This window comes from Ovis aries, chromosome 13, assembly GCF_016772045.2.
Source record: "Ovis aries strain OAR_USU_Benz2616 breed Rambouillet chromosome 13, ARS-UI_Ramb_v3.0, whole genome shotgun sequence".
Classification (NCBI taxonomy): Eukaryota; Metazoa; Chordata; class Mammalia; order Artiodactyla; family Bovidae; genus Ovis; species Ovis aries.
This window is the reverse complement of record NC_056066.1, coordinates 55914844-55938720: the sequence shown is the minus strand read 5'-3', so window position 1 is coordinate 55938720 and position 23877 is coordinate 55914844.

The window sequence follows — 23877 nt, the reverse complement described above, 5'->3', positions numbered from 1 at the left end:
CCAGGGTGGGGATGGGTACTTGACAACACCTGTCTCAGGTTTGTGTCCTGACTTGAGGGCAGGAGTCTCTCTTTTGCTGTGTCCTGGCACCCAGGACAGTCCCTGGCAGAGTTGGTATGGAGTAAGTATTTGCCAAGTCTGTATCTTTTGAAGGAGGAGACACCTAAATCCAGGAGGAAGTGGCTGAACATCCCCTGTGTTCTGGGCATTGCTGATGCTGGGGGAGGTCCTCCTCCAGTCTTCGACCCCAACCCAGAGTGACTCAAGCTTCTGCTTCCTCACTTTTAAAGCTGTGCGTCAGGTTTATAATTTGGACAGGGACAAAGGGGGGAGGGAGTGAGGGCAGTGGCTGAGGACACCTGCAGCCAGGCTGCCTGCATCTGAGGGGTCCTGTCTTCTGGGGCTGCTCTGCACTGCACTGAGTTAGCACGTGTGAGGACTTAGTGTAGTAGCCATGCCCACAAGCGCTGTTTCCCTGTTGGCTGTCACTGCTGTGGGAGCTTGTTGGGAAATACTAGCATTTCCAAAAGTTCATCGTGAGGAAGAATCAGAGCTCTCGGCTAGACCTCTTATGCTGATTTGATTGTGTATTTGGAACTTTGATTTTGAATTATGTCCTGGGAGGGGATGCTGTGTTCTTTCCAGTGCAGAGAATCTCTGCAAGTCTTAATACAAATGCTGTGTTGATGGAAAAATTTGGAGAAGGAGGACAGTGGGGAGGAGGGAGGGCCAGCCGAGGGTGGACCCAGGCCCAACCATGTGCCCTGATGGGGGCAGTGACCCAACCCAGTCCCTCCTCACATCTTGCCCCAACTTGGCCCCAGAGGTTGAGCTCGGTTCCCTGCCTGGTCCAGGAGCTCTTTGTCCCCCGATTCTGTTTCCATCTGGCCCCACTTCTCACTTTGCTAATGGATCTAACTCTGGTCTGGACTTAACTTTGAGTGAGGGGAACCACTCTGTTGGTGGAGGTCGTGGTGTGGGCTGCACATCTCATGGGGTCACTCAGCTTCTGCACTGTGATTCGGGGCCCCAAGAATGGAGTGGAGGGCATGGCAATCCTGGAGCAACTTTAAAGAGTAGATTCACTTTCCATTGCTTGGTTATAATTACTGTGTGACTCGATTGCTTTTAAGGACCACACTGATTCTCTGATGGTTACTGTGGTTCCCGCTCAGCATCACTTGGGAGAATGCAGTCAGGACATTGACCTGGCTGCATCTTCTGAAGGCTCCATTCCACTGGCTTCTCACAAGACTGAAGGCATGGGCCCTGCTTCTCACCCCCAGGCTGCTGGAGGTTCTTGAGGGTTGGGCGGCAGGGAGGGAAAGATGGAGACCAAGGGATCTAAGAGAGAGAGAGGAGAGAGGAGGATGCCAGCTCTTGGACAGCACATGCTGTCTCTTTTACCACATTTCACTACATTCTATTGAAAGTAAGACCCTCAGTGAATTTGAGACTCACGGGGAGAGAAATTAGTCTCCACCCTTTAAAGTGATACTTACTAAGGAGGGCATGTGGGCATCTAAGGAGAATAAAGGGTCTATAGGAAGAGAGACTTCCTCGTGGAGATTTGTCTCTTGGTCTCCTGTGTTCACTGGACTCCACACTCTCTTGTGAATAGAACACAAGCCCTCTCCTCTTCCCAGGTGTGCGTTATGCAAATCAAGTATCTGGCTTTCAGAGTCAGTCTCAGCGGACCTGAGCTGTGAACTTTCCCTTTACTGACCATGTGAAGCCTGGGGCCCTTCAAGCTGCCTGGCAGCCTGTGCACACAGCATTCACCTGCCCAGAGCTTAGCTGCTGAAATTTAGACAGCTGCCCCTGGGGACTCCACCTGATATTAAGGTGTGAGTGTTAGTTTTTCCAGAAGGGAGAAGGAGGCTTTCTCACCGGCCAAGGAGGTCAGCCCCCAAAGCAGCTGTAAAGCCAGAGTCAAGCTGGATATTTCGCTCATCTGTTTAGCCAGGGCCTGTGTGTTCTCCCAGCTCCCATCAGAAAATGCCTTCCTGGAGCCTGAACTACAATTCTGTCTGAAGTCTCAGGGTTGCTGCCTGACAGTGCTGTCTGAAGGCATGAGCTTGTCTGCAGAGATCCACGAGAGGGCTTGAGGGACTTGCTGAAATTGTGTGCAAACTCCGTGTCCATCTATGTATCTTCCTTTGATAGAGGGTCCAGTCCAGAACTTTTTTCAGATTCTCTGAGTCCCTGATGGATCCCTGAGGCCAGGCTCCTTGCCTCCCACTCAAAGGTGAAAGTGAAAGCGTGTCTGACTTTTTGCAATCCCATGGACTATACTGTCCATGGAATTTTCCAGGCCAGAATACTGGAGTGGGTAGCCCTTCCCTTCTTCATGGGATTGTCCCAACCTGGGGATTGAACCCAGGTCTCCCACATTGAGCTTCCCTGGTGGCTCAGAGGTTAAAGCATCTGCCTGCAATGCAGGAGACCTGGGTTCAATCCCTGGGTCGGGAAGATTCCCTGGAGAAGGAAATGGCAACCCACTCCAGTATTCTTGCCTGGAGAATCCCGTGGATGGAGGAGCCTGGTGGAATACAGTCCATGGGGTTGCAAAGAGTCGGACACGACTGAGTGAGTTCACTTTCACTTTCACTTTCTCCCACATTGCAGGTAGATTCTTTACCAGCTGAGCCACCAAGGAAACCCCTCATTCAAATATATCACAACCTCGACCTTTACTTCTAAAGCAGAGGATGTGGCTCTCTCCTGACATCTGTAATCCTGTGTATTGGGCAAGTAAAAAAAAAAGGATCAATGCTGTGACTGGTTGTGGCAGCTACCTCCACCATCCTGCCCCGCAAGTTAACTGAGCTTCAGGACCATGGACAGAGGAGCCTGGTGGCTACAGCCTATGGGATCACTGAGTTGGACACGACTGAGCAGATACATAGGGCACCACAGTATAGAAAGGGTCTCTCCTCTTCCTCTTGCTCACCTGCCTTCTTAACATAGGGCCGTATCCTGACTTTCTGTGTGCTGCCAGAGTTTGGTTCTCTGAAGCTAATTCTGGGCAGTAATTCCTGTTGCCATATGCCAGTCTTGCCCAGAAGAGAATTGAGTATTAGCTAAATGGCTATCAGTTTGTTGCATGCAAAAAAAGCAAGCTCAACCAGCAGGCAGGTCAAAACAGAACCTGGAAAATAAATGCCATGCTCCCAAATCTGCCCCTTTCTGACTGCACAAAACCCTTGCCTCTTTCCCCACCCCTACCCTGCCTTTTCAAAACTGTCACTAGGATTCAACACCTGGCCATCATTCTGTTAACAACTGAAACTCAGATGACTGCAGTTCTCTTGGGGCTCTCCATCTAGACAGGGTATATTTGATCATCTGACCTCCTCTGGGGTGGGCGGGTGCCAGAACTCCATGGCAGCAGGGACTGTGTGCTGCCCACCCACCCCCACAGGTGACCTCATCCCAGCAGCCAGAGTATCCTTTACACAGGCCAGCCAGTGTCCCTCATCTGCTCAAAAACCCTCAACTGACTCAGAGCAAAAACCAGGTTCTTCCCCCAACCTGCACAGCTCTGAACTGCCCTCCACTCTGTTATTCTTCCCTCCACAGGCCTACTTTGGCCTCTCTCTCACTCCTGCCCAGCCATACCCTCCTCCAGCCCACATACCTTCATGCAGTTCCTCGGGCACACAGAGAGTGATGACCAGGTTGCCTCCAGCCTGAAAGCCTTTGCACTTGCCTCTCTCTCTGACCAGCCTCACCTCGAAAGTCACCCCCAAGGAAAGCTTCCTATTTACTCTTTCCCACAAGGCCCTCCCCACCCATCACTTTCCACACCTGTTAGCCTGTGGCTCAGTCCATCCTTCCCTTGCAGGTGTCCAGCCATGACTCCCAGAGTGCCATGCAGGCAGAGGCCTAATGGCTGTGTTCCCTGCCAGGTCCTCGGGGCCACAAGCGTGTGGCAGGAGCTGCTGTTGCTGTCTCTGAGGACCTAGGGAGGGGGACCCAGGTCCTGCTGACCCCCAACCCCAGTTCTCTCCCTGCTCCACCCCACTGGGACCTTACATCACTGCTCCTCACTCCCTTCTCGGAGGCATGGCCAGAGTAAGACCCCTCACACATATATATTAATAGCTCTTTTTCAGTGTATAAAGGGGCTTCCCTGGTGGCTCAGAATCCACCTATCCACCTGCAATGCAGGAGACCCAGGTTTGATCTTTGGTTTGGGAAGATACCCTGGAGAAAGAAATGGCAACCCACTCCAGTATTCTTGCCTGGGAAATCCAATGGACAGAGTAGCCTGACGGTCTATAGTCCATGGGGTTGCAACGAGTCAGACACAACTTAGTGACTAATAAAGATCATTTTAATAAGTAACCTCAGCACCCAGAGTCATAGAAGGTACTCAGGGGGTGGATAGTTGCATGATGAATGAATGCGGGAAGGAAGGATACTTAACGAGCACTGCTGACTCTGGCTGAGGGAGTTGGGGGACCCTCCCAGAAGAGTGGACATGAGCCCTCTCCTGAGGAAACTCTGAGATAATCCCAGGAGTTGGGCCACTGCAAAGGCTCCATTGAGAGAGTGTCTCCTCCTCCTCGCCGCCGGCTTCTCCACACTCTGCCTTGAATGGACTCCTCAGGCTCCCTGCCTTGCAAACCATGGCACCTGCTTGTGCCTTCTGTGCCTCCTTCCCTTTCCTTCCATGCTGGCACTCTAGAATGCGGGCTGCAGACCCCTCTCCTCCTCCTTTTCCGCCTGCTCCCGCCTGAAACTTTTATAGCATTTTTCATGTGCAGGCGTTGTTCTCCTTTGGAAACTGAACTCTGTTGAGTAAAGGTGAGCAAGAAAGCTTAAGATCAAGGAGCCCTGTGAGGACTGAGAGTGGTTTTTGAAGAAATGAGGGTGCTGATGGAAAGAGAGGAGGCAGGAGGATGCTGTGACTGTTTAGGAAGGTGGACATGCGCCCCTGAGCCCTGGGAAGAAGCTACCATCTGCATTCCCAGGAGAATCTGCCCATGTGTGCGTGCTGAGATGATGAGGAGGAGAGTGAGTGTGTGTAAAGACATGTATGATGGATGGTCTCACACACACAGAGCACAATTATAGGCATCAAACAGCGCTTTTCAGTTCAAGATTTTGGTTCCTGTTGCTTTAAGTGTACAGGTCGAAATGTAAAGATATCTGTACAATTAGACCCAGAAATTCTCCCTCCAGTTATTTATCCTGAAAAGATACATCTGTATGCAAAGATGGATATTTACCGATATTTAACAGCAATGCTGTAATAGCCAGCAATGCTGTGGACAGCCATCGGCCTATCTACCCATGGGAGGCTGAGTGGGACTTGGGTCAGATGGGGTGGATGCATATAAATAAGTTCAATGGAATTAGGTGAATATGTACTTGCCAATTATGGAAAGCTTATCAAGACAGTTGCTTTGTGAAAAAGAATATTCATATTTTTAAGAAATGCTGAGGGGGTCCACATACACATGTGTGCCTGCATTTTTTTTTATGTTTAAGTTTTCACTACATTTAATTTTCCTATTACTATAAGGATGTCCAGTTCTATGGGGTAATTTAAAATTACCTTGCCAGAGCCAGACACAGTAAGGCTGGCAGAGTCTGAAGCTGGGGAGCATCCTGAGTAGGTGCTGAGACCCCAAATCTTCCTGTTGGTGGTAGGCTTGCAGGCAGGACCTGTGCAGGCTTTGGGGGCAAAATGAAATGACCCTTTGCTTGTCTTCCACACATTCAAGGTGAGTGGCTGTCCTTTAAGGGGCTGTCCTCCACTCTGAGATCAGCCTTCAGCTGAAGACTGAAGCATCACGTGTGCAGACCCTTGGAGTCTGTCTTTGCAGCCCTGTCTTTCCAGTGGCTGTGAGCTCGCCCTGCCTTGGCCTCCCTGAGCTCCAGTCTCTATCTCCTCATTTCAGAGTGAAAACTCCCAGCTGTTCTGTCTGCTCTCCTTCACAGCAGCCCTGAACCTGCCTGGGCTTTAAACTGATGCAGTCAGAGGGCTTACATCATTTGTCGTCCCTTTCCTGGGTTAGGGGTGGGGGGCCCTCGGTTCTGCACTGTGCTCTGCCTAGTGACTGAAAACCACAGTTTCATAAACCTTTACAGTTTCCTAGATGTTTAGGATGGAGAAGGCAATGGCAACTCACTCCAGTACTCTTGCCTGGAAAATCCCATGGATGGAGGAGCCTGGTAGGTTGTAGTCCATGGGGTCGCTAGGAGTCGGACACGACTGAACGACTTCACTTTCACTTTTCACTTTCATGCATTGGAGAAGGAAATGGCAACCCACTCCAGTGTTCTTGCCTGGAGAATCCCAGGGATGGGGGAGCCTGGTGGGCTGCCGTCTATGGGGTTGCACAGAGTCGGATACGACTGAAGCGACTTACCAGCAGCAGCAGATGTTTAGGATGGAAGAGCAGTTAATTTTTCATTAAATCCCATTGTCTTTTAAATTTCAAAGCAACCTTATAAACCAGGTTGAGTTTCTTCTGTTTTACCAATGAGAAAACCAAGAGAAAAAAAAAAAAAAAGAAAAAGTCTTAAGGACTTCCTTGGTGGCTCAGCAGTAAAAATATCCGCCTGCAAAGCAGGAGCTGAATGAGACCCAGGATCAATCCCTGGGTTGGGAAGATCCCCTGGAGAAAGGAATGGCAACCCAGTCCAGTATTCCTGTCTGGAGAATTCCATAGACTGAAGAGCTGGGAAGGCTATAGTCCATCGGGTCACAAAGAGTTGTACACGACTGAGGCGACTTGGTGCAACACATTCTCACAAGATACTACTGTAGGTGGACAAATCAGAATCCAAAACTAGGTACTCTGACTCTGAAATCTGCCTTCTTATCCTCCCCTTACCTGACTCCTGCAGGCGGGGCCTGTGCTGGACTTGTGGGTGCACAGATGCAGAATGTTCCCAAGAAATCCATGGTCTGATGAGGGAAACCCAATTTACAGCTCATTTTCTACGGGAGCTTCCTTTCTCTCTTCCTCTGCAGTCTTCTGAATAGACGTGTAGTGTTGAAAGCTTGTTCTCCCTGTTAATTAACCAGCCATGGATTCCTCTGAGAGTGACAGCGGGTTTCTTAGTAACACTTTAATAGCAGACATGGTAAAAAAGCGTTATTGTTTCTAGATCGAAGTGCTTCCCTCCGCAGCAGTTACCTTGATCATCTGCGGTGTCAAGAAGTTAGCTTTTTTCTTATAATGGCTGGGGCACTGATTTTCAGAGAGATGCCAATATTTTCATGAATCCACATAGTCAAAGTTAAAAGTTAGTTACTGGGCTCAGTAATGGACTGTAACCCACTAGGCTCCTCTGTCCATGGGGTTTCCCTGGCAAGAATTAGCCTTTTTCTTTTGTTGGCCAAGGCATTAATTTTCAGAAAGATGAGAATACTTTCATGAATCCATAAAGTCAGAATTATAAGTTAGTTACTGGGCTTGGTAATAATGGACTCAGCAATGAACTGTCATCCACCAGACTCCCCTGTCCATGGGATTTTCCCAGGCAAGAATACTGGAGTGGATTGCCATACCCTCCTCCAGGGGAGCTTCCCAACCCAAGGATTAAACCCAGATCTATTGCATTACACGCAGATGCTTTGACATCTGAGCCCGCAGGGAAGCCCTAATGAGGAGGCCTGATCACCAAACCGTTCTTTTCCCTTGTGTTGATCCACTGCAAAATCAGAGAGTCCACTCAACCCTTGAGATGGGGTAACTGGGCACACTGCTTGACAGTCATACCAAGACTGCCCATCACAGTGTGCAGGCTCCCCAGTGAGAGATGGAAGTGGTTTTCCATGAAGGGAAGGAAGTAGATGCTTAGCAAGCAGGTAGGCATGCAGAGGCCGTGTATCGACAAATATTACGACAGGGAAGATGCTACAGTTTAAGGACTCCCTCCCCCTGCCTGTTCCTGGTGTGGAACAAAGTTTGGACGATGCACTGGTCTCAGTTTAAACACAGCACACTTGTTGACGCTCACATCTTCTCATCTTCAGTGTGTCTGCAGAGAGAAGTCTAGAAATAAAAACAATGCAAATATTCATCATATTTCTAAGTTTCTTCTGGTTCTACCTGGTCAATTTCTTCATACAAATAGGATGAATCTTGAAGCCTTGATTAAAAATGTGTGAGATGCCAGGAGCACAATATTACCTCTGCCTTGCAGGATAGATTTGAATATCAAAAGTATGTGAAGTGCCACCGAGCATTATCCAGCATATGCTAGTGAGTTTACTGTTGAATCTGAAACCCCTCTCCCATTATGTTGCTCTGCTGTGAAGTACCCTAGACCTTTAGCTGATGAATGTTTTGTGTGGTACATATTTTGAACTGCAGTAGGACAGTATTTTTTTAATAGAATTTGCAAATATTTTCACTCCAGATTGTCTTTATGACATTCTAACATCACCCCATGTGAAGGTCACTAAAGCAATTTTCCTAAAAAATGCATTTTCATATTAATAAAGATTCCCAAGTTGTAGACAGTATACCATGTTAGTCTCCAGGTTCTTATAATGATAGCATTTGGCCTTTGTTTTAATAAGTTTTAGGTTTCAGTTATTCTGCTATTACTGAATATAAACCATAAATAATGGTAAAATTCCATTATGGAAGGCCAGCATTGTAAGCCTAAGGCAGTCTAACTAGGACTCTTCCCACAACCTCTGCATCCACTCTGGTCTTCCCTCCACCCCAGGCACAGGAGGACAAGAAAATAGCTATGATTTTCCAGTTTACACTCTATGATAAAGTCAGAGAAAATGTACAGTATATTTTTTCTTTACCAAATGTATTGCTTTGAATATGTTTTTTCTACAGTTAGAGCTCTTGAGGACAGGAACCCCTTTCTCTTCCAGCATCCTCTCTATTCTATCATCCAAAATGATTTCTGATGCATAGCAAATGTTCATTGAAAAGTTTAAAAATACACCCTATGACCACCAAGATGCCACAACTTGCCTGAAAATAATTTCCTCAAAATCTTAGAATGGGGAAAATTGTAATGGACCTTAGCAATGTGTGCTGGCCTCTTTTGTTTATAACAAAACAATGGGCAAGCTATACAAGAACTTACATTGGTTTGTTATGTCTGAGGCTACACATTGTGAGAATGGTCCAGTGAGGAAGTCAACCCAGTTTGGGTGATCCCAAGCATGTATGCATACTTGCATACATCCAAAGAGGCCAAGGATAAACCAATCTAGTCATTCAGTAAATCCACCCTGTGAGACCAGCATCTTCCTTATATCAAAGCCAGATAAGGGCTTAACAAGGAAGTAAAATTACAGGCCTAGTTCTGTGATCAAAATAGATGCAGGATTCTTCCAGTGAATGGAATGTAGCCAGAGTGACTTCTCAGCTTTTTTAGAAAGGTCAGTAGCATTTCTCTGGTGCTCTAGGAGTTCTCACTCTTGGGACCAAACTGCTGTCAATATATAGGCCAGGCAGCGTGGAGCCCAAGGGTGATGTTCTAGCAAAGAACCTTTGTTAAGGTGCTGGTTCAGGACGAGCATCTAAACTGGTTTCTCACTGAGGAAACTTCACTCTGTCCCCAGGCACCATGCCTTGATAGCCACCCAGAAATACCCGGTGAGGACCACCTAGCTGGTAACCACCAACCATAGAACCATGAGAAGCAGTAGTGATGGTAATGATTGGTGTTAGGGCAGTTTATCACTCAGATGGGGTTTCCAAGGTGGCACTAGTGGTAAAGAATCTGCCTGCCAATGCTGGAGACACGAGACACAGGTGCAATTTCTGGGTCAGGAAGATCCTTTGGAGGAAGGCATGCGAACCCACACCAGTATGCATGCCTAGAGAAACCCATTAACAGAGGAGCCTGAGAAGCTATGGTCCATTGGGTTGCAAAGAGTTGGACATGACTGAAACAACTTAGCATACATACACACACACAACGCTTAAGCAACCTAGAAGCTCTGTACAGTGGACTGGGCATGGGAGATACCAGAGCATCTCCAGGGCTGCATGGCACTCAAAGTGTGTTCTCCTTTGCTCCCTGGGCTATGCATTCTGCTGTTTCAAGAGAAACTGGAAATCCAGATTTCTATGTGAAGCTTCCTTATTTGGAAAGCACTAAGATTGGCCAAATAAAATTCCCCTGCACTGGGTTCGACTCCTGGCTTGTCTGCAGGTAACTCACAAGATAAGAATTAGCCCAACTGGTACTCTGTTACAACAGCATCCAGACAGCAGAAGACAGGCTGTCTTGCCAGAATCTACTTTTTCCTTGGCACCTGCCACTTCTCTTTCGATCTGGTGACTTTGGAAAAGACAATTTTCATCCCATGGATGTACATGAGGCCATGAGATGGAGCCAGGTTGACCTTTTCTGCAGCCTGATTGCAGAGAGTGAGTCTTGTCTTCAGGAATTATTAATTGCTGACCAGAAAGTCCAAGCAGAGGCTATAAACGCAGAATACTGATCATGATAGAAGGCTTTCGAGGTCTGGCTCTCAACTGCAAAGGCAATGCTTATTTATTCATTCCGCTTAATACAGTTCAGTAACCTTTAGAAATATTTTGAAATCTGAAATATGTCTTGCCTCCACTGGTGCTGGTATCTAGACAAGTCTATTTAGCCGGGCTTGTAGCATTAATTAAGTCTCTACAAATGAATGGCTTTTTCTCTTCCCTTGGCTTTTCAGGGAGTGGTTGAAAAGTTAATCATTTAGGGGAAGGAATTTTTTGAAAGGGGGCTTCCCTGGTGGTTCAGATGGTAAAAAATCTGCATGCAATGTGGGAAAGCTGGGTTCAATCCCTGGGTCTAGAAGATTCCCTGGGGAAGGAAATGGCAACTCACTCCAGTATTCTTGCCTGGAGAATTCCATAGACAGAGGAGTCTAGCAGGCTACAGTCCATGGGGTTGTAAAGAGTTGAATATGATGGAGCGACCAACACTTTCACTTTCAGTTTTTGACTCATGCCATAAAGTCTGGGCAACCACTTTTCTGAAAGTCTTGGTGTCAGGAACAGGGTTACTGGACCCCTGACCAGGATAACCAGAATGCGTACCCCATTCTCCTCTAATCTTCAGGCAAGCTTCTCCCTGTCTCCAGTCAGTGACTCTCTTTTACTTTAGTCAAGTTTTAATTGTAAACTCTTTCTCTATCCCAACGAGATGCACTTTAAAAAATTGTGTTTTGCCAGTTTTGCAACCCAGGAATATCTCTCTCAAGGACCTGGGAGAAATCCCTTTGTAATGGAAACCTCGAGGAGAACAGCAGCCTGTGTCCTGGTTTCTGTGAGAGAGGAGATGCTTAACCCTGATGGGCTCCAGTTAGTAGACACAGGTGGTCTGATCATAGAGAAGAATGTGGGTGAACCCAGGACCAACTCATTTTGCTGGATCATCCATTGACCGTCTTCCCTCCCCACTGCCCTCCAGTTCTCACTGGCTCACCCAAACACTTTCCACCTTTTCTTTCAGTTTCCTCCATCTCAGATGAGCTCAGGCCCCTCTCCACATTTGCAGTAGTCTTGAATAAAATCTTCCTTGCCTTGTTCAACACTGCAAAATTTTTTTCTTTGAAATACACCACTCATTATTTTTTCAGTTATTTTTATTTTTATTTGTCTTTTCCTTGATCAAATGTTTGGTCTCTTCTGTGAGAGAAGCCATTCACTGCTTGCAGGAATTATGGTGCAGGATTTAGAGAGGTCACCCATTGGCATGTGTTGTCACTGGTATAGATTCATAGCAGATTCCTTTATGACTGAGTGAAATGCAGAGATGTGGCTTCCAGATCAGTTCCAAGAGTTCACTGTGTGCTTTGCAAGGGTTCGGTGGTCATAGAGGGCATCCAAGTAAAGTCTATGGTTAGAACATGAGCCCTATCTAACTAAAGCCCCATGACTGATCTAGACCTGTCTGGTGTGAGAGACTATCAAGTTTGACAAGTTTCACTGATTATTCCAGTGAGAAGACAGATACTGTACATAGACTGGACCCAAATGGCGCCCGTTGGATGGGTGCAACTCAGCCTTCTTTTGTGTGTCTGAACCTGTTAACTGCTGCCAGAATTGTGACCTGAGCTATGTGAGTCTTTCTCATCTCATTGCCTGGTTATTAGTTCTGCTTCTGCTGGAAGATTACAACTCTGCAACCAACAGGCACATCTCTACTACCCAGCCCCCATGAGGATGGTCACTGAGCAGGTATTTAGCGCTCATTTAGGTTGCAGGGACTGAACCTATAACTTACTGACTAAATTTCACATAGGCCAATGTATTTGCATTTGTCTGAGAACCAGTGGGTCTTGGAGAATGTCCCTCTGATTACTTACCGAGTATGAGATCTTGTCCCTCTTAGCAAAGAGGTTGTTTCATTTCTTCCCTGCACAGACGTTTACACTGCATACCTACCAAGTGCTGAGAGTACTGTGCCATACCCTGGAGTAGAAACGTTAATATAAAAGGTGCCCAATCTACACATCAAACAGAGAGTAGATTTCCTTCATTATTAGATTTTGTCCACCTAAGAATCGCTTAACTTAATGAATATAAAATGTGATTTGATTTTTTTTCAGAGTCAATTTACAAGAGCCACTCTGCACACATCTGCTGTGTACAGATGAATTCCCAATTTATATATATGGAAGTGGGAGTGGTTTTCCCATGAATAGAAGAAGAAATATTTATTGTCTTCTGTATCCTGACTACAAGTTAGGCAATTTGGCAATATCCGTGTATGTGTTTTCCTATTTCACTCTCTCAGTAGCTATCTGAGTTAGGTAATGACTCATGCCTAATGATTGACAGAAATACTCATGCTTACTGTAATTATTTCAAGTGAGACCATACAGTACGGAAGCTGAGATTTGACCCCAGTTCTGTCTGATGGAGAACAATGACAATTAGTCCCAAGAGAACATGATTTCCATGGATTCTTAGGTCAGTTCTCTTTCTCTGAAGCTATCTGGCCTCTTACTTCACTTTTTTTTTTTTTCTAATAGTTATTTTTATTTTTATTTTTTTATTTTTATTTTTTTCATATTTCTTTTCTTTTTTTTTATTTTTAGTTTTTTATTTTTTACATTTTAAACAAAGAAGACCTAATGGGATGTTATTCATCCATGAAAGTAAAAGCAGTGATGTACCTTAGAATGTGAATGAACCTTGAAGACATCATGCTGAGTGAAAGAAGACAGGCACAACAGTCCATATCGTATGAAGTCATTGATGTGAACCATTTGGAGTAGGTGGATCCATAGAGAAAGACGACTCATGGTGGCCCACGGAGGGGTGAAAGAGGGGTGGTTGCTGAGTGGGCACAAGGGATGACCGTGTTTGGGAACTAGACAGAGGTGATCGTGTACATGTAGCAAATGTACTAACACCTCTGAACTGTGCCAGACCTTTGTTATTGTGTGTTATTGTGTGTTATAGTGTGTTATTGTGTTATCACTATGTCGTGTTCAGCTCTTCCTGACCTCATGGATTGCAGTACTCCAGGCTTCCCTGTCCTTCACTATCTCCCAGAGTTTGCTCAAATTCATATCCATGGAGTCAGTGATGCCGTCCAACCATCTCAGCCTCTGTCGTCAGCTTCTCCTGCCCTCAATCTTTCCCAGCACCAGGGTCTTTTCTAATGAGTCAGATCTTTGCATCAGGTGACCAAGGTGTTGGAGCTTCAGCTTCAGCATCAGTTGTTTCAATGAATATTCAGGGTTGATTTTCTTTAGGATTGACTGGTTTCATCTCCTTGCTGTCCAAGGGACTCTTAAGAGTCTTCTCCAGCACCACAGTTCGAAAGCATCAATTCTTAAGTGCTCAGCCTTCTTTATGGTCCAACTCTCACATCTGTACATGACTATTGGAAAAACCATAGTTTTGACTATGTAGGCCTTTGTGGGTAAAATGATTTCTCTGCTTTATAAGATTCTATCTAGGTTTATCATAGCTTTTCTTCCAAGGAGCAAGGGTCTCTTAATTTCATGGCTGCAGTCACTGTCCACAGTGATTTTGAAGCCCAAGAAAATAACATATGGTTAATTTCATGTTCCATAAATTTTATCCCAATGGGAAAAAAAAAAAGTAAAAAAGGCAGGTTCCCCACCAGCCTGGAAGACAAGGACCAATGGAAGATGCTTCCTGCCCTGCCAAGTACTGTGCTGTTTCCCATAGCCTGTGGCTCTGTCCTCTGAGATTTCGACACTGTCAGGTGGCCATGCTGGCAGACTGGACATGAGGTCTGTGAGCATCTGCTTGTCCATAAAAGTGGGTCCTCCAGATGTGAGTAAATGGGTGGATGCTGGTGTTATCACCCCACGAAGAGAAGAGCTGTGTGAGCTCAGCTTCCTGGGTCCTGGTGAGACCTTCTCAGCCATGTGATCCTGCCCACACCCTTCCAAGCTCAGTTTCCTCATCTGTGCTGGGGGTAAGAGTATCTTCCAGACTGGGACGTCATGGGGGTTAAGGGGCAAATGGACTGTGCCTCACCCGTCCAATGCAAGTTCTTGGCCATTACAGGAGTCAGCATTCTGTGTGGGTACAACCTTCTTGTTGAGGAAAGTGTGTGTGGGGGGGGGGCAGTCTGCATCTCCCGAGCAAGCAGGAGACTCAAGAAGAGGGTCTTGAAGGACCTTCCCAACAGGCCCTGCCCATGACTTCCCTGTCAAGTGCCCTCTGCCTCCCTGGGGCCTGTTTGACTCTAGGTCAGATGAGGGGCCCCTGTGACAGGTCTGGTTTTATTCAGTCAATTCCACTGGGCCACTTTGGTGGGCTCCAGAGACCAGGAGGTGGTGTTCACACACACATATCCTTGAAGAAGCCTCCCGGCCCCTGGCCAGTAAGATTTACAGGTGTCCTTGAGATGACCACACACACGGTGGCTTTGTAGGAATGGTGACAATGACAGTCCAGTCCCTGGAGAACGGGAGTGCCTGTTGCTGGTTGCCTTGACCTGGGAACAGAGCGCATTTTCTCTGAGTGTGCTGTTTACTTGTGATCTCGGGCTGGTTCTCAGAATCTCTAAAGCACACTTTGGACCAGAGGCAGCGGCGTGATGGAGGCCCAGGCTTTCACGGGGCTCTTGACATTTGGGAGGCAGTGCTACTATTGTTCTCTGCCTCAGAGATACTAAGCTCAAGCCCTCGAGTTTGTTTACCGCATCCTTTCACTTCAGGGGAAAAAAGGGAACATGTTCTTTCTCTCTCAAATGTGAAGGGGCTGATTCACCAAGAAACAACCTACCCACAATCATATGCGGGAGGATTGGTAGCATTTGTAATATCTGTTTGCTGGCTTAGGGACAGCTGCAGTAAGCTTTGCCCTCAGCAATTTGAATCCCTAAGAAAAAGGCATTCTCAAGCTCCTTGGCTTTGTCCAGCTGAGCATGACTGAATTCCCAGGCATCTTCCTCTCCACTCGAGAAGCTCAGCCTTGCATAGACGCCTTGAGAGTCAGAGCATCATCTTGAAGAAGTCAGTGATAGGCCACCGAAGGCCGAGGACTGATGCCTGTCTCTCTCAATACTTTCCTCCTACCTCTGCTGCCCAACTGGTAGTGAGAAAACTTTTGAGAACTTTCTCTTTTAAGGAGAAAACCAGCCTATTGAAACTGAATCCTTCTTTTTTGCTCCATTTTCTGTGACACCAGAGGACAGATGGTCATCATCCTCCATGCTGAATTAAAAAAAAAAAATCTCATCAACAATTAAAACCCAAATGACCAGCATGTAAAAAATATCATCTCACCAGAATTCCAAAATATAAAATAAGCAGCAGTGTTTCCTGGTTGTAACAAAGCTCCATATTAGACTCCTCTTTTTATTATTTTATAACAGGCTTAACAGTCTCGTAAAAGCAGCAAACTTTAAGCTCAAAGAAGAGACATGATATGGGGCTAATTTACATGACCTCTGCCTTGCCCAGTGGCTAGGGCCTTTTGTCCTGCCGTCCCCAGCAGAGAGTCCCCAGAGAGCCATCTGAGCCTCACTGCTCTTCCGGTGCTGGCATACAAAGGTGGGAACAATGCCGGGCCTCATTATGGATGTGCAGGGAAGCATGCTGCTGCAGGAAACTTTAGGAAATGCTCTGAAGATGAACAATGGCTTCCAGACACCATGAGCAGAAACACTTCCATCTCGGAAATAAACGCACATGAAAGATCACCTCTTAGTGGAGAACATATATTAACTTATCCTCTTAAAAAAAAAAAAAAAAAAAAACATAACCTGGAAACAGTGACCTTTCCAATACCTCCATGAGTTGCAGTTTTAGAAGAACATAATAAATGCCACTAGATATCGTGGAACAGAAAACATGAGGATCTAACAAATTAAACTTTGTAACACATGCCAGAGATACCCAGAACGGACCTATGAGTACAGCTGCTGCTGTTGGATTATTTTTTCCATCAAAATGTTGACATTCAGAATATTCAAGAAATATGACTGCCCTTTCAGGCTTCAAATTTGGGTTTATTTCCTGGTGATGCTGTGTTTATTTAGCCTTGTAGTAATGTCATGCATCAGAAATGGGTTTCCATGAAAATAGAATCTCTTACTTGACTTCTCGCTATCAAAATTCAGCATGAATCCCATTAAAAGAATGAAGTGTTAGGTTAGATTTGATGCACTAATAGCTCTCTATGTGTAGAATTTTCACAGCTAAAATCTTTTCTGGTGTGATTTTCTTTCAACCTTTTTGTTTATGAGCATGTGTGAATTGATAAGTTATCAAGAGCCAGAAATTAAAGTAGCTCTCAAAGGTAAGAAAATAATAGGAGAGGACAGGTTTACATATATTTTGGGAAAATGCTCAAATTTTGATGGTTTAGAGAAAGGTCAGTTTCCTGTGCTAAAATTTATCCATATTCTTGCTCACTTAGTATACATATAGGACTATATTCCCAAGATAAATTGCTTATCTATGAATAAGGGTCCCCTTGCCCCACCTCACCATCAGACTATTTCCAAGTCAAGTATGGTTATTTACTTTTTAAAATTGTGTGTGTCTGTGTGTGCGTGTGTGTGTGTGTATGTTTGGCTGGATTGGGTCTTGGTTGCAGCATGTGGGATCTTTTGTTGTGGTGGGACGGCTCAGTAGCTGTGACTGACAGGCTTAATTGCTCTGTGGCATGTGGGATCTTAGACCAGGGATTGAACCTGCATCCCCTGCATTGCAAGGTAGACTTTTCACCTCTGAACCCCAGGGAAGTCCCAAGTATGGCTATTTACTTTTAGATTCTCTTGTCTTCATGCTTGCATACCTACTTGCTCAGATTTCTGGATCTATAGAAAGGGCAAGGAGCATGACAGCATGTGCCCACCTCTCTACTAAGATGTCTCATAGGGCACCCAGGTGACCAAGGGGAATACAACTCAGTGTCCAAGTGCCCGCGGGATGACAGAGCAGTGCACGCCTCCTGGTGCTTGGTACTCAGAGATAATTAGCTCAAAATACAGCAAAGTAGGCCATTTAATGTTCCTTGGGAATGAACTGTTGGGTCAGCCAATAATGAACCCGAGAATGACGCTTCTGAAAGTAGAGGATGCCCATCTTGCAGATCTATTTTCTTATCCTTAATGAGCATGAAGTGATTTTATTTTAGTCCATGGTCCTGCAGAACCAAAAGATTATGGCATACAATTATCTCGCTGTCAAAAAATTATGCTTCTGATGAAAATGAAATCCATTTCCTTGAATATTTAGCCCTTCATTGAATTGATCTCTTTTTATATTTCACTTAGGCACATTCCTCATTTTTAGGAGATTCAGAAGTTAAGGTACAGCAACAGACAAGTGTTTATTGGGGTCTAGCATGAGGATGCCTACCCCTGATAACAACTACAAGGGGAGAGATGTTAACCACACGTGAACCTTATCAGAGGTGGACTCCACCTGGTGAGAGGTGGGTACAGAGGGGTTCAGACAAGTGCTCATTAGTCTGAGAATAACAGATCAGAGGCAAGTCCCAGCATGAAGAAGGGCTCAAGAGAAGCTTTGCAGGTTGGGTGTGGTCCAAAGAGACTGACCAAAGCAGACACTTTGCTCTGCCCCTCTTTCCTCCCTTTACAAGTTAATCTGTTAAAATGTTTAACTCTCAAGCAGCCCTGGGCCAGCCTCACTTGTCGACACCCTCTTCCATGTCATTGTCCAGCCTCTGCCTTCCTCACCCAGATGTTGTAGCTGCCTTCTAGTGTGATGCTCTCAAACACTTCCCCGGGTGGCGATCAGAGGTGCAAAACTCCTCCTGCCGTTTCCCATCTCAAACCTTCAAGGACTCCCCAGTATCTTTAGGGTGAGCCGATATGTATTTGTCTGATGCCCAGGGCCCTTCACACCTGGCCCTGTGCTCCTTCTGGCTTCATCTCTGGCTTCACTGCCTAAGCTCCTTGGTGCTCACACAGTAACTGATGTTTTTCTCTAGCTTCTTAAGAGCGTAGTGCTCCTCTCCATTTCTGTCTCTGTCTACCTCTACCTCTGTTTCCCTGTCTCTGTTGCCTGATTCTCTCTCTTCTCCTGGCCTTTCACACACTGTGCTCTTTGCCTAGAATACTGAGATGTTCTTCCTTGCCTGGTTATCTCCTATTTGTCCACTAGATACCAGGTTAAACATTGGTTCCTCTGGAAAGTCTTCTTTGATCCTCTTTGAGACCATTAGAGTATTTCTCATACTGTATTACAGTCATTTTACTAATCTCCCTTGTGAGACCACATATTACTATCAGAAATCTGTAATTTGTGGACTTTAAGCCTGTAATTTGTGTACACTGCCTATTTCTATAAATAAAGTTGTGTTGGGACACAGCCACGGCCATCCATTGTTGTGCTGTCTGTGGCTGCTTTTGCACTGCAATGGCAGAGGTGAGTAGTTGCAGCTGAGGCATATGCCTCATGAATCCTAAAACATTTATTAATACTATCAGTCCACTATCAGAAGACATTTGCTGGTCCCACTATAAACAGTTGCTTTGGAGACCCTGGCACTGCTGTGTCTTCAGAAGCTGGGAATAGGCCTCAACTGGACACGTGTTGATGCATGAATGTTGGGAGGCAGAGAGAGCCGCCACTGCAGAAAGGAGTAGAGACACCTGGCTCACCTCTGCAGGAGATTTGGCGTGTCAGAAAATACCGAGCACTGGATATCTTACTGAGGCTCTTGCAGATGCTACTTCTGCTGGTTACCACGTATGGATGATGTACTGCATGCTGAGTGCGGTGCTGATAAGTTTGCCTGGGCTCTCTCACTTAACGCTCTCAATGGTCCAGTATGGTGGGTCCTATTTTCATATCCATTTTGCAGAGAAATAAGCCAAGTCTGAGAAAACAGAAATGACTTGGCCATGATCCCACAGTAAGATGTAGTCTGTGTAGACCCCTATCTCAGGTCACATATGAACGTTAACTCAAAATGGGTCAGAGATACTAATCTAAGGGATAAGATATAGGTGAAAGAACATAAAGATCTTCATAAGGAGGAAGACATCTTTTCAATGGGCTGAAAGACTGAAAGACTTACTGTTGTGAAGACACAGTGTTCCTCTTAGAAGAAGATGAGCACATGTTCATGACCTTGGGTGTTTCAATAATTGCTTAGACATGACATCAAAAACATGAGCAGGAAACTATAAAATAGATACAATGAACTTTATCCACCTTGAAATCATTTCTGCATCAAAGGGCACTATTGAGAATGAAAAGGTAATAAAAAATGGGGGAAATTTATAAATCATGTGTATGATGGGGGTTTGGTGTCCAGAATATACAAAGAATATTTACAGCTGAACAATAAAATGACTAATTTCCCCGTTAAAGAACTGGAAGAAGAGCTTAAATAAACACTGCACCAAAGAAGACGCACAAATGGTCAACAAATACACGAGACACGCTCCATATCAACAGTCACTGGAGGAAGGCAAGTCACAATCACAATGAAATTACACCACTTTATGGCCACTAGTGGTGAGAGTGAATACTTAATACAGGCTTAGGTTTAGGGGTGATGGAAAGTTCTGGAATTGTGTAGTCATCATGGTTGCACAACAGGGTGAGGGTACTTAATGCCACTGTATTGCGCACATTAAGATGGTTAAAACGATCAATGAAACCCTTTGGTTATTTTGCTGTTGTTTTTTGATCACTACATCGTGTCCAACTCTGTGATCCCATGGACTGTCGCCTGCCAGGCTCCTCTGTCCATGGGATTCTCCAGGCAAGAACGCTGGAGTGGGTTGCCATTTCCTCCTCCAGGGGATCTTCCTGACCCAGGGATCGAACCCATCTCTCCTGCATTGACAGCAGATTCTTTACCGCTGAGCCACCAGGGATACCCTTTTGTTATTTTACCATGATTTAAAAAAATCTCCCCATTTCTCCATGCAATAAAATCAATCATTTTTATGCAGCTTGGCAATTTTAAAATATTTTAAATATCTATTTTTCCCATGATTGGAAAAGCAATATTTGTTTGCTATGCAAGATTTCAGACACACAAAAACACTAAGGGAAAAACAAAATACTGTGCATTCTTGCAATTAAAAAGTAGCCACAGTTAATTTTTTAATGTCAGTCCTTCTGGTTTTTGTTAACATGTGCATATGGGTATGAACACACTATCATAGTTGTTGTTATTTCAGCTTTAACGAAACTGTTATTCTGCAGTAGATGATGTTTTGTAATCTGCTTCCCCTCTTAGTATATCATGAGCATTTTCCCTTTTGTCATCTCGTGTTCTCCCACATCTCATTAAATGGCGAGATCATACCGCATCGTCTGGTTGTATTATAATGTCATTTATTCAGCCAATTCCTATTGTTGGATGGATCCTAACATTTCAGAGTTGGAATGCACTATAGTCATTATTGCATCCAACTTATTTCTTCCCCGAGCTTTATGGCTGCAAGCCTTAAACACATGGCACAGAAAGACCATTCAACATTTTGAAAATAGAGTTAATTTTTCACTTTCCAGCTGGATTTGGGTGTTGCATGGGCTTTGGATCCATCATTCAGGTGCCTAAAAGATGGAAATGGTGCAGGAAGAGGAGGAACGGGGAACGAGCCAGGTGAAAATAGTGCCCAGCACATCAAAATTCTATCCTGAATGGTTTTGTTTTCCTGAAAAATACATACTCAGACTACAAAATAGGTTTCATTGAATCTATTGATAGCAGTTCCATCCTGTAAGATGGAGAATGCCTTGAGAGGAGGCTGCACTGTGTCTCCCATGTTCAGGCAGCTTGTGGACTCAGCCACAGTTCACGGAACAGGAGCATCTTGTTCCTTGGTTCTGCTGTGCCGAACGTCCTTGTGTTTGCAGAGGCAGGGGAGCCGGGCAGGAGACGCAACTCCTGTCTGTTTCACTTCCATCACTGGTGGGAACCACAGACAGCAGAATATCACCTACTGATGTCTTTAAACCCAGATGACTCAGATCAAAGTGAAAACATGTATGTTCGTACCTTGAGGTCAGCAGGAAACATAACACCATTTTTGGTTATTGGAAATCAGTGAAGCAGTTCTTCCCAAAGCATCCCTTCATGATTGGCGAGACCTTTAGGGGTGTGTGTGTGTGTGTGTGTGTGTGTGTGTGTGTGTGTGTGTGCATACATTTTTCATTAATTAATTTATTTTTTGGTTGTGCTGGGTCTTCATTGCTCCAAGGGCTTTTCTCTAGTTGCAGTGTGCAGGCTTCCCATTGTGGCGGCTTCTCTTGTTGCTGAGCATGGGCTCTAGGGCAAACGGGCTTTAGTAGTTGTGGCTCTCAGGCTCTAGAGCACAGGCTCAGTAGTTGTGGTGTGTGGGTTTAGTTGTTCCACAGCATATGGAATCTTCCCGGGCCAGAGATCAACCCATATCTCCCGTGTCTCCTGCAGTGGCAGATGGATTCTTTACCACTGAGCCCCAGGGGAGCCCAATAAGGCTTTTTTAAAAATATAAAGTATTTTTTTACATCTTTATTGACTTTGTTACAATACTGCTTCTGTATTATGTTTGGTATGTTTTGGTTTTTTGGCCACAGGGCATGTGGGATCTTAGCTCCCTGGCCGGGGATGGAGCACACACCCCTTTCACTGGAAGGCGATGTCTTAACCACTCGGCCTCCAGAGAAGTCCCAAGACTTTCTAAGTAGAGCTACTAGCCTTTGCATGTCACCAGATCATTTCCTTCAGTGACTCCCTCTGTTGGCTTTGTTGGATGTAGTAGGGTGCACGTGAGGTCACATGAAACTGGGTAGGTTAACTAGTTTAGCTTAGGTTTAAGTTTAAATTAGTCTAAGAAGGATCATTCTTAGACCATTCTTTTTTACTGGGTTGAATGTATTTTGCTGAGTTACAGAAACATTTTATACATCTCAGGCAGTAATTCTAGTCTTGTTATATATGTTGTGAGTTTTCCACATATATTTGGTTACTATTAAACAATATCCATGGTGTACTTCCATACTGGCTCAGACAGTAAAGAATCTGCTAGCAATGCAGGAGACTTGAGTTTGATCCCTGGGTCAGGAAGATCCCTTGAAGAAGGAAATGGCTACTCACTCCAGTATTCTTGCCTGGAGAATTCCATGGACAGAGGAGCCTGGGGGCTACAGTCCATGGGGCAGCAAAGAGTTGGACATGACTGAGTGACTTTTACTTTCCTGGTGTGCAAGTTTCAAAATTTTGCATAACCAAATCTGTCTTTCTTTCCTTCATGGTTTCTGCAATTTATGTCTTAGCCTGCAAGGTCCTCCCTCCCCAGCATCCATGTTCCTTTTTAGCATTTCTTTACTCACAGCCTGCCTTCCCTCTGTTTTCATCTCTTAGCCACCTGAATCTAGTGTTTATGTGTGGTGTGAGGTAAGGGAATGAGAAAGGCTATTTCAAGATCACAGCTTAAAACCATACATTCTCCACCAACATTTGGGTCCTTGAATGCAATTTCTCCCCTTAGAAATGAAGTATAAAAGCAAGTCCTGCTGGCACCAAAGACAGAGCTTCTTTCAGGTGAACTTTCTCCTAATGGTCTTTCTCCTTGTCAAATCAGCACAAAGGCTGGAAGCTTGTTCGAATCCCCCAATGGGCTTCTCTCTAAAGGAAGACCCTGTTAGGTCACTCACAGTTTTGTAAAATGCCTTCTCATGCTTTGTGCTGCTTACAGAAGAATTTCTAATGTGGCCTCATTATATCTTGACCAACTTACTGAGCTTTCCCAAGTGAATAGATACCTATATGCTATAAGATCAAAACCCTTAATTCAGATGATTCTTCTGAGAAAGCCTTCTTCTAGGTCCTCGTCCAGGGATTTGCCCTTTATGTCAATGTCAGCAGGGAACAAGAGAACCATGGTGGGTCAGGCCTGAAGTAATGGGGCTTACAGCAAGTTGCAGTGTTCCTCCTTTGCAGGGAGGTGTGTGTGATCCAGAATCTCAGTCATCCTGGCTTCCTCTCGTTTAATATTTTCCTCAGTGAGGGGGAGCCAGTGAAAGGCTAACAATCCAAACCTGCATCTGTCAGCTGGGGCAGCATGTCCCTCTTTCTTGACCAGACCACAGGAGACGGGCAAAGAATATCTTATAGACATATCACACCCAGGTTAGTTTAACTAGAGGAAGGGAAAAGGCACCAAGTGCTTGGAACACAATGACAGCTGGGTTATTCCAAAAGAACACAGCATCATCATAGCTTGAACTGGCTTATTTTTTTTTCCTTGCCTTGAATTTCTTCCACCAGCACCCCTTGGTGGAGGTATTGCTCACAGATACTCTGCCAGTGTTTCAAGAACACAGTATATGAGCAGTGTTCTTGGAATTAACTGGCTGAACCACCAGCCCCACTCCCTGATGACTTTCCCAGATTAGTCCAGAGGATGGTGCTGGGTTTAGTAGGCTGGGATGCTATATCTGATATATCTCTGATGAAACTAAAT